General features: G+C 43.2%; 2 pseudogenes; both read left to right on the top strand.

Moving 5' to 3' along the window:
* The first annotated feature begins 2037 nt into the window (after positions 1-2037).
* LOC137000461 (uncharacterized) lies at positions 2038-3051 on the top strand (annotated as a pseudogene).
* A 92-nt stretch (positions 3052-3143) lies between these two features.
* On the top strand, positions 3144-4382 carry LOC137000486 (uncharacterized; annotated as a pseudogene).
* The last annotated feature ends 6964 nt before the right edge of the window (positions 4383-11346 follow it).

Here is an 11346-nt window from a genome sequence, read left to right as displayed (position 1 = left end):
ATATTGCCCCATGATTCGGCTTCCATACTCATGATAAAATTATTTCGTTAACACTTAAAACTTAGGTGTCAAATTCAAAAGGAGTAAAACTGTCAACTTAGTTAAATGAGAAGGTTGAGAAGGTAATGTGCCCAAAGAATTATCAGTACAAGGTTGTATGGATACCTAAGGCGAAGGAAAAAGGAGGGAGTTCTGGTATTATCAGAAAAAAGGAGGGATGGGGAGAAGGATAAAGGGGAAAGAGGAAAGGGGGGAAAAAATAAAACAGGAAAGTAGGAAAGAGAGAAACAGAAATCAGATTGGTGGAAATAAATTTAGTACTTGTAAAAACGAACTAGGTAATGATTCAGTGTCGCTCTGTCTATTTAACCCTTCCTTTTGTCTTTTAATATAGAGCATTTCTGAGGTGAGTCTTTTTAAATATGACGGCTCTTCATCTAATATATGAACGTTCTTCCAATCGAAATCATGGGTGGAATCCAATCTATGATGGGAAATAACAGAGGGAGAGCCACTTTTTTTGTTAATATCAGTTCTATGTTCCTTGATTCTTGTGATCAACTGTCTTTTTGTCTGTCCTACGTAAAAAGCCTCACAATCCAAACAAGAGATCTTGTAGCCCACATCACAGTGGGACAACAAATCCAAATTGTCTTTCCCCGTTTTGATGAATTTTTTTAGATTAAATTTTTTTAGGGATTGAAAAGGCCAGCTTAAAAACCGTGTCTCTAACAATCGAGGTAAAATCACTAGCAATAGAAAAATTAGAATCTACGAAAGGTATCGTAAAGAAAGTTTTTAAGCTATCCTTAATGACATTGTTTTGGCTGCTCCCTCACACACTCTCAAAAATACCCTTGAAACATTTAATTCAATTCATGATAGATTAAAATTCATGTTAGAAATAGGCATCAATAATCAAATTGATTTTTTGGACGTCACATTAATTTTGGATAAGGGTAATATAATCTGTAATTGGTTTCAGAAACCCACTTCTTCTGGCAGATACTTAAATTTTTACTCCCATCATCCCTTCTCACATAAAAAAGGAGTAATCTTTAACTTACAAGGGAACGTTCACAAGTGTCTCCCCCCGATTTGATTCTCCTTGAAATATGTTGTAAAACATACAATTTGAGGAGACACGTATTTTTTTATAGCGGCCCTATCTCAAATTTAAGGGGTGAAACACCCCTTTGAAAAAAAACGGTTTTTTTCTTTGTGTGTAACTATCGCCAAAACCGTAGGAGATATAAAAAAATGTTTCAAATAGAAGTTGTAGGGCTTGTAATGGGCTATATAACTGTGTAGTTGAATTTTTAAAAAATGTTATTTTTTTTAATTTACTCCCACCCCTTGTTATTATTTTTTCGAATTTCAAAATTTTTGCAATGACAAAAGTTGTAGCATTTTTTACGCTGAATTCAACCATATATGATTTTATTATGTTCCGAAATCGCATCTTTCAAAAATGAGTTATCAAGTATCACATTATATGTGTCGCGCTGCATGACGCATCGTTTATACTGCACTTGTGTTGTGCAATAGTCACAAAATAAATATAAAAATGACATACAATATGTTATCACATATTTGAGGAAGAAAAGTTTACTAAAATTGTTGCTAAAACATCCCTTCCACATTACATCCTTATAGATAATCACTGCATTTCGTGCGCAGCGCGTTGTTATATGCAAGTTAGCTATACATGGGTATATAAAATGTGAATATTATTTAATCATAAATTAAGAAAAACGAGTATAAATATATTATTAATTTGAAAACATCACGTTTGAGAGACGTGATTTTACGAAAGATTAGATTATGTAATCATAAGTTAATATTAAACAAGTGTGAATGGAAGCTATAAATGCGTACAAAAGGCCTACGTTCATAGTTTGTGAAACGAACTTGGTGAAATTGTATCTGCAACTGTTTTTCTTTTCTTAAATTTAACTTTCGGGAAAAGAATTATCAATTAAAATGATTATCAATCCACTCAACGTTGTTAGACTTTTACTAACATCAATAACTACTATGTATCTTATGGAAACGCCAGTAAATAAAGCCGAAATAGAATTAAAAGAAAATATTCAGAAGTTAATATTGGAGAATATTCATCAATTCAACGGATTAGAAGTGACAGAAGAAACATCGCTTGATTATGAAGAACCTGATAAATTGCATACTTTTGAAATTATTGAAGAAAATGAGGAAGCATGGAATGAAGATAATTCAAATTCTCACAATTGGCAATGCCATGATAACGACAATTTTGATGTTTCTTACAAAAGGCGAGCTGTTGAATATTGGCGGCAGTCGGACAAAGAAAATTGTCCTTTCAAGTCAGTACAACACACATTTAAAAGAATTTCATCTATTCAGGTCAATTCATCAGTCAATTGAGGCGATGGGAAGAACAGTTAGAGCACGGTGGAAATCGTCTTGAAAAATTATCTCATATTTCCAAAGCTACTCATGATAAATTTAATGTAGCTGTGCAGACAGGACTAATAATTCATGATGTTGATATAAAAAGATGGGCCTTGGAAGCTCAAAGAGAAATAGGAGATTTAGATCCTGTATTTCAAGCATCTCCTAGTTGGCTATTACGATTTAAAAAGTCTCATCGAATTGTGTCCAGAAAAATAACAAAATTCATTACAAGAAAAACGTTAGAAGATTCTCATAATATACAAAGAGAAGCCGAAAATTTTGTAACCGTAGTAAAACCTCTTATTGAACGATTTGGAAAATGTATATAATACAGATCAAAGTGGATTTCAATTAGAAATCCACTCTGAAAGATCACTATCTGACCAAGGAATGAAGACAATAGACCGTGTGGTGCAGTCAGTATCATCAATTACATATTCGTACACTATTCAACCAACAATTTCTTGTGATGGAAAATTACTGTCACCTTTGTTTATCGTATTACAAGAACATAGTGGTACTTTTGGGCCTAGAGTACAAGAAAATCTATTCAGAGCATCAAATGTTATTGTAATTGCTTCGAAATCCGATAAAATGACATCAGGTATGAGATAAATTTTAGCTTTTTATATCTTATAATATATTTTAATCTTATATAAAAATATTATTATAATTATAATTATTATTCACACTTTTCTTTCTATTTTATAGATTATTTTAAAAAATGGTTGGAAGAAGCTTATTTTCCAAATGTAGGCCGCGATAGTGTTCTTATGGATTCATGGAGCGGGCAATGTCCAGCAATTGTTACTGATTTAACACCAATGGAAAAACAAGTTACTACTATGGTAATACCGAAAGGAACTACAAGAAAAATACAGCCGTTGGATGTTTACGGGTTTAGAATCTGGAAAAACTTTGCAAGAAGATTTTCGGATACTGTTCTATTATTGAATTATGATATAAATTTACATTAGCGAAATAATATTATAAAATTGCAATCTTTAATACATAATCAGTTATCATCTCCTTGATATCAAAATTTATTTAAATATTCATGGTTTAAAAGTGGATATACGAATGAAAGACCAGAAACATTTAAAAATTTAGTTTTGAACAAACATCAAGCACATGTGACATTGAAGATTGCAATGATATAGCTGTAATACAATGTTCTTGGTGCGGAAAATCATTATGTTTAAAACATTTTTTTATAGAGTATCATTATTGTAACATCTATAACGGGTGTGACTAAATTTAATATATATAGCTTGCGACGACTTTTCCGTCGGGCAGAAGTACACCCGCCGCACAGTGGGGCGAAACGTTCAAAAATCGGTCAATGGACGGAAAAAAAAAGTTGCATAAATTTTAATTTTTCACATATTTTTATATTCTTTACACTCTAATCTATCTAAAAATATGTTTAGGGCATTTATTTTTATTGATATTTGTACTAATAATAATTAATGAATTTAGTATTTTGAAGAAATAGTGAATTTACTGTAGATTGTAGCTTGAGTTTAAGAACTCTCAGATTGAAAATAGACGAAAACTCTTGTCAAATTTCTATTACAACAAAATAAATATGTTCCAAAGATGACATAAATATTATTTTTATGTTGTCAAATAATTTATTATACATAATATTTATATTTCAATACATGTAGTTAAAGAGAATTGAATTCAAATGTTTAAAGTACCAAAAAGTTTACGGTCCAAAACGGTCCAGACTGAAATATACGTCAATCTACAGAGCAAAGTATGTAGTTTCTTAGCATATACGTTTTGTATCCCCCTTTGTCCCCCTTTTGCAAAAAATTTCTAATTAATGTTAGTTCGATGCGGCTAGTAGCGCCTAACTGGTTCATTTTCTTTTGAAATTTTTAAATTTAATCGCGAAATCTGATGCAAACTACACTTTGTTTTGAACTATTGTTATGACTAACAATTTTATATAAAAAAATTGATAGAGAAAACAAAAGTTATTAATTTTTAAATAAATTTTTTCATAAAGTAAAAAAATTATAAACTAATTGTACCGCATCAAATTTCAAATTTTTTTTTACGATAAAAATAATCATTTGTTGATTACTTCTCAACTCCTGCATTTTTTTTTATGTCTCCCATTGAGATTTTGAAATTTTCGATCTATTAGACGGCATGCGCGATGATCTAAATATTCAGTATCTTGTCTGAATGAGAAAGAGAATTTCTTTATTACACGAAAAGAATTTTTCTGGAAAATAATAACACATATGATATATGCGCATAATAGTAAATAAACATAGAATGATGTTTTTTATCTCAGCAAGTTGGAAACATGTAAAAATCAAGCAAAACTCCGCATTTACACACCACTGAATGGATTTTAAAGACATTGTAGGCATATAATGTAATATTCTTTAGAGATCGTCGCTATCACGATCGAAAGTCGAGGACATGTTTATTTATTTAATTGCTTGCCTCGAAAAGTTGTCATGAGCGACAAAATGTGGACCCTATCAATAACTAATCCGGGGGGGGGGGAAGGGGCAATAACTAATCAGATTCAAAGAAATTGCGTCGTATAATTGGCAGATTAGAGTGATTTTTGGGGTGGGTAGGGATATGATAACTCTCAGGAAGATATAAAAATCGCGAAATCGCTCTCAAAGACATAATTTGTTGAGCTCCTCGGACAATAGCCAGCAAAAAGTTAATTTATACTTGTTTGACTTTACTCGTATCTTACTCGACTGTACCGTAATTGACTCGTGTCTACATCATGGATAATTTCAAAACAAATGGTGATATATTTACCTTTATACGTGATAATAATCTGAACAAATATGACTGCAATGCCGTGACAGATGTCATCCTAAAAACTCTCAAGATCGAATTATCTCAATCTGCTTTCGAAGCATCACGATCTAAATTTTCAAATTTCTTGAAACATTTCAAAGCAAGATGGGCAGCAAGTAGATATAACGTTGAAAAATTTTGTAAAAAAAACGAGACATGGTTGAATAGTAAATTCTCATTCCCAGACGAGATACTACGGTCAATTCCAAGTTCATCATGCACACCGCCTAATAGATCGAAGTCTTTTGAAAATCTAAGTGAAAGACATAAAAGAAAAAGAACTCAGAAAGTAAGAAATAATCAAGAAATGGTCGATTTCATTGTAAAAAAAAATTGAAATCTGATGAGGCGCAATTTGTTTACGATTTTGTTCAAAAATATCCAGAACATGTTGAAAAAGTGAAGCAATTCTGTGAACAACTATTAGATGGGACGGGATCTATTGACAAAGAGACTGCGTTGAGTACTTATGTTTCAGCGAAATTAACACGAAATCAATATAATATTATTCGTGATATTACAAAATTTGAATTTAGAAAATTACCAAATTTTGCAGTGCAATTTTGCAGTGCAAAATGTTCGACTTATTATTAAATGTCAACTACATGATTATTTAATTTGACAATAATAATTGAGTTATTATTAAATTATTTGATATTTTAGGAAGATTAGAACTGTTCAGAGATTGTTATTCTTCAACAAAAAAATTAATTACACTGTAATAATTCTTTTTTTTCTTTATTTAAGTGAATGAATTTTGCTATATGTCGATAAAGCATTTGTTAACTGTATAAATTATTTTAATTATAATTAAATTGATTTTTTAGTTTACAAACTTGAAGTATATTATTCTTAGTTAATATATACCAAATTTCAAGTTTTTTTATTGAAAAATATTAAAACTATACGTCAATGACCGCGAAAAGAGGTATTCGCCCCACTGTGCGGCGGGTAAGGCGTGGAGTGGGTCGCAACACTTTCCGCCCCAACCGTCCGTGGGGCCCCCCGCGTAGCTGCGCCCACTGCGGTGCCCGCATTGTCGGAGGTGCGGGACCCCCGAAAACTCCTGAGTAAAATCAGAGGCCAGTAGGGGGCTGGAGGCCAGTGCACCGGATGATTATTCCCGGTGCCTGAGCCATATGTTGACCTCCCGGGGGAACTCGGGACGTAGTGGGCATGCCCGGTCAACGGAGCCGCAGTGGGTCGTGGGATTGATAAAAAAATGATGCCTTTAATTAAAAAAACGAATGATGGTGATCATCGAGAGGCGTGTCTCGCACTTGAGGGAATCCTTCTCTCGGTCGAAACATCGATTCTCGATGTTGGGGGAGAGGAGACGTCGGTAATGTCTCCAAAGTCTAACGCCCCGTCCCAGTACTCAGTTGGGAGACTGAGAGGGGGCGGAGACTCCGACGACGAGATGATGGGAGGAGAAATGAGTGGGAACCCACCCCACTTTCTCCACCCACATCAACGACCTGAGCCAAGGTCGAAAAAAGGCACCCCTGCAGGTACCCCGGCTTCATCAAGGAATCCTTCCAGAGCCGGGTCTCCGAAGAAATTGCAGGGTATGTCGAGAACGGGGTCGGAGGAAAGCCTCTCAAGGGGGGCCCAACCCATCTTCGTCTGCGACCTCCGTTCCGACAATGAGGAAGACGGTAATGAGACAACAGCCTCATCCGCCACTAGAGCCAGCAAACCGGCGATTGGGGCCAAAAGGCCTAGAAAGTCACAGGAGGAGTCCACTAATCTTCCGGAGACCCCCTCCTCTGATGAAAAGAGGAGGAAGAAAAGGGAGAAAACAGAGAAGACGGAGAGGAGGACAGTGACAAAGGGTACTGCATCCTCTGACGAGGAGGATGAGGCGAGAATGAGGATGCTTGCTAGGAGAAATGAGTCTAGGGGGCGCCATGCATCGGATCCCTCACATGTGGGGCAATACACGGCTCGTAAGAGGAAGGAAACAGCCGAGGAGCGTGTCGAGGAGTTACACCGAGAGGCGGCGATGAGGTTAATGAACCCCTACTACGAACCGGATCGTACGACGCAAAAATACCACAAATATGTGGAAAAAGTTAAAAATAGCGTCGTAAGATACAAAGAGGAGTCAGTCCACAACATCTTAGATGATCTCAGGAGGAGAACCCATGAGGTCCTTGGGGTGGCTGACGTTTCAAAGGGGCTGAAGGGGGAACTAGCTGGGATCCTCAAAGTGGCGGCTTCTTCCTTCGAGGCGGGGGCCGCAGCACTGGCGGAAAGAGCGGAGAAGGGTTATTATGACCCCGTAGCGGGCAGAGCCCCTCCCTCCGCTAACACACAATTGGAGGACATCCTGGAGGCGAATCGCCTCCTGGAGAAAGAGATCGCGGACCTCCGAAGGGAGAAGGAGGAGAGGGAGAGAACCTCCCCTCCTCCTTCACCCCTGAAAACTCGGTATAGAGCCGCGGTCGCTGAGATGGGAGAAGGGGTGGAGACCATGGGGATGGGGGAGGCGATGGAGGTTGTACTTCCGGAGCCATCCCCCATGATAGTCACCAAGCAAGACCTGATAGATAACCCGGCGAATAGACCCCCCGTTCAAGGGGTTGTGAAGAAGCTGGAGGACCACTTCCCCCCGGTAATTACCAGCGATACCGTCCTCCCGGGCGACGGATTAGCTGGGATTATCGCCAGAGAGGTAAGGAAACAAGTGGAGGAGTCTCTCTCTAAAGTAATGAGGGAGCTCCCCCAAATGATGAGGGAACTCTTGGGGGACAAGTTCCTCCCTCCCTCCTTGCCTAACCCTCCTCCCCCTGCCGGTAAGGGTCCACCCTCAATTAAGAGAGTGGCTCTCCCTGCAGGGGACTCCAAGAGGGGGGACGGAAAGAAGAGGAAGGGGAAGCCGCCGGTGCGGTCCGCCGCCGTGCGACGGCCCACTGCCGGTCCTTCCCCCACCCCCCTACAGGGGAAAAGAAAACCCCGGTCGCAAAACCGGAGCAGCCAATTCCCCCTGGAGGGAAACCTGCTGTAACGGGTACTGCCATGATCCAATGGCAGCAGCAACGACAGCAGGGAAACTCACCACCTCTATTTACAGAGGTGGTGAAAAAGAAGAAGAGGAAAGAGACCCCTCCCTCCTCAACAGATAAGAGCGCCAAAGGGACAGCTAAAACGGTGCCTAAAACCGTCTCTAAATCCCCCCCCTCCCCGCCCAAACCGGGCCCCCAGGGAGATAAGGGGAAAAAGAAAAAGAAGAGGAAGGTGCCCAACACCGCGGCTATTTCCCTCACATGTCCGGTGGGAGAGTATGCTGCGGTGTTAAACAGGGTCACCAGGAAGATCTCCCTTAAAGAGTTGGGGATCTCTCCAACGAAGCCAAAAGCAGGCCAAATCGGGGCCATGATTATACAGATCCCGGGCCCGGAGGGACAAAAGAAGGCGGACATATTGGCGCAGAAAATGCGCAATATGTTCACTGACAGACCCGAAATACGGATCAATCGCCCTCAAAAAATGGGTGAGGTTCGTGTTCGGGATCTGCCACCGTCGACCACGGCCGAGAGTGTCGCTCAGGCCGTGGCGGAGAAGGGAGGGTGCTCCCCCACTGAGATTAAAGTGGGGGAAATAAAGCCCTCTCCCATCCCCAGAGGCCTCTACACGGCCTGGGTAAAGTGCCCCCTCGGGGCGGCCAATAAGGTCGCTCAGGAGGGGCACGTAGTAGTCGACGGTTTTTTCCGGGCCCGGGTTGAACTTTTGGAGGAGCGCCCCCTCCAATGCTATAGATGCATGGAGAGGGGCCACGTTAGGGCCATGTGCCCTAACACCAACGTTGACCGCAGTGGTATCTGTTACCGCTGCGGAGAAACGGGACATGAGGCCCGTGGATGCACGGCGCAAGCCAAATGCGCCGTGTGTCGAGATGCGGGCCGTTCGGCCTCCCACCGTATGGGGGGGCCGGCATGTAAACCCCCCAAGGGGGAAAATAAGAAAAAGAAGGGGGGAGCTGCCGTAGCGGCACCCATCCCCCCTCCTAAAAACAAGGAGGAGAAGACAACAGCGGCGAAATCGTTCACGGGGGGAGAACCAAACCCCCCCATGGAAGCCATGGAGGTGGACCCACCGCCAGCTGTCGTAGCTACGGCAGCACTTTGCTGGGATAACCCCCAAAGCGGAAAGGATGGCGGCGGCGTTAGGTCGCCTCCTTCCGAACCTGGGTGGTCCGCGAAATAGAGTCAGGAGACTCTACGCGAACGTCGTGCAATCGGTGCTCTTCTATGGAGCACCGGTGTGGGCCGAAAGGGTCACGGCCAGTCGGCGCATACAGGCGTTGCTTCATCGCCAACAGCGTCGGCTGGCCATCAGGTTGATCCGGGCCTACAGCACGACGTCGTACGCGGCGGCCACGGCTCTGGCGGGCCTTATCCCGGCCGAGTTCCTGGCGAACTCGTACGCTGAATTTTATCGGCGTACGAGGGACCCAGACCGGCCCGGGAGGGCTCGCCTATTGCCACGAGTCGTGGCCAGACTCCGGAGGGAAGCCCGCCAGGGAGCCATGGAGACATGGCAGACCTCCTTGGCTGGCTCCACAGCGGGCAGATGGACCACCCAGGCCATCCACCCCTGTCTTCCCGAATGGGCGGACAGGAAGGGACATGGTATCAGGTTTCACCTGACACAGGTACTCACCGGACACGGTTGTTTCGGTGACTACCTGTGCAGGATAGGTAGAGAGTGTACGACAAGGTGCCACCACTGTGCGGCCGGTCGGGACTCGGCGCGACATACTCTAGAAGAGTGTGAAGCATGGGAGGGAGAGCATCGAGTCTTGACCGCAGTGGTCGGTGAGGACCTCTCCCTACCAGCATTGGTAAAAGCCATGCTGGAGGGAGAGGATAAATGGAGGGCCGTCTCCTCCTTCTGTGACAAGGTAATGTTTCAGAAGGAGGAGGCGGAGAGAGAAAGAAGGGGGGAGGCGGTAAGGGGAGGGGATTAATTGATCCCCTCCTATTGTACAGTCGCCTAACCCCCCCCCCCGCCCCCAAAGGGGCAGAGGAAATAGGGGGTCTCCCTGGGCGGTGACACGCACCACAAGCGTGTCACCATCAACCCCCCGGGGAGGACTTCCCCCCTAGGAGGGACCTAAACTAAATGGGTCCCTCCAACCTGGATGGCCGGAGGAGAGATACCGTAGCATATCGGAATTCTATCTCTCCTCCGGTGGGGGGTCGGTTAGGAGCGGGGGCTCCTGACTGACCTCAGCCCCCCAACAAACACGGGAGGGCGGGGAAAAGTCGCGATAGTCCGGCTTTTCCCGTAATAGGAGATCACACTGGGAGGGAGAAGGGACGTAAGTTCCCCTTTTATCCCTCACCGCGAGGAGACCGATTCCGGTCAGACCTGAGGGAGGGTGAGACGAATACCGCTGGTGATACCTCACCCTCCCTCTATATGGTCTAGGAAGGCTATCGGCAGGGGTTTTAGTGGGTATGCCTGAGACATCTTCTCAGGAGACTCCCACATAACCCACGGGATCCCCCCCGGGACCCGGTATCCATAAAGGATTTCCCCTGCCTCACCAAAAAAAAAAAGGTCCGCTGCTGCGTGTTTCTGCGTTTCTTAGACTCTGTGGCTGAAACCAAAGCGGAGTTAGATAGGGCTTGGATGGCGGAGGCGACGGGATCGCGGTACCTGACCTTATGCTGTGGGGTCACTGACGCGTGACACCCGTCGATGATCCCCCGGCGTCCGGTCTTCCTGGCGATGCTGCATCTTCGCCCTGAGGCACAACACACGCAACGCCGCCCGCACGGGGTCTCGCCTTACAATTTAAAAAACGATATTAACGACATAAAACAGGAATGACAATACGAACAACGCGTAAAGATTGTGGAGTCTCGCGGGTTGCTCTCTCCACGCGAGGAGCAACACCAGGACTCTTTGCTCCCTCGGCCGGGCTATCGCCCTTGTGACGGCGCTCGAAAAGCGTCACGTCACAACTCCCCCTTCCCAGAGGAGGACCGCGGGATTTCGGTCCCGACGAACGCCGGTGACCGCCCCTCCGGTAGCCTTACCTGGGTGTTCTCACCC

The sequence above is a fragment of the Linepithema humile genome, chromosome 6 (assembly GCF_040581485.1).
Source record: "Linepithema humile isolate Giens D197 chromosome 6, Lhum_UNIL_v1.0, whole genome shotgun sequence".
NCBI lineage: Eukaryota > Metazoa > Arthropoda > Insecta > Hymenoptera > Formicidae > Linepithema > Linepithema humile.
Note: the sequence above shows the minus strand (reverse complement) of the source record. Positions and strands in the feature narration are given on the sequence as shown.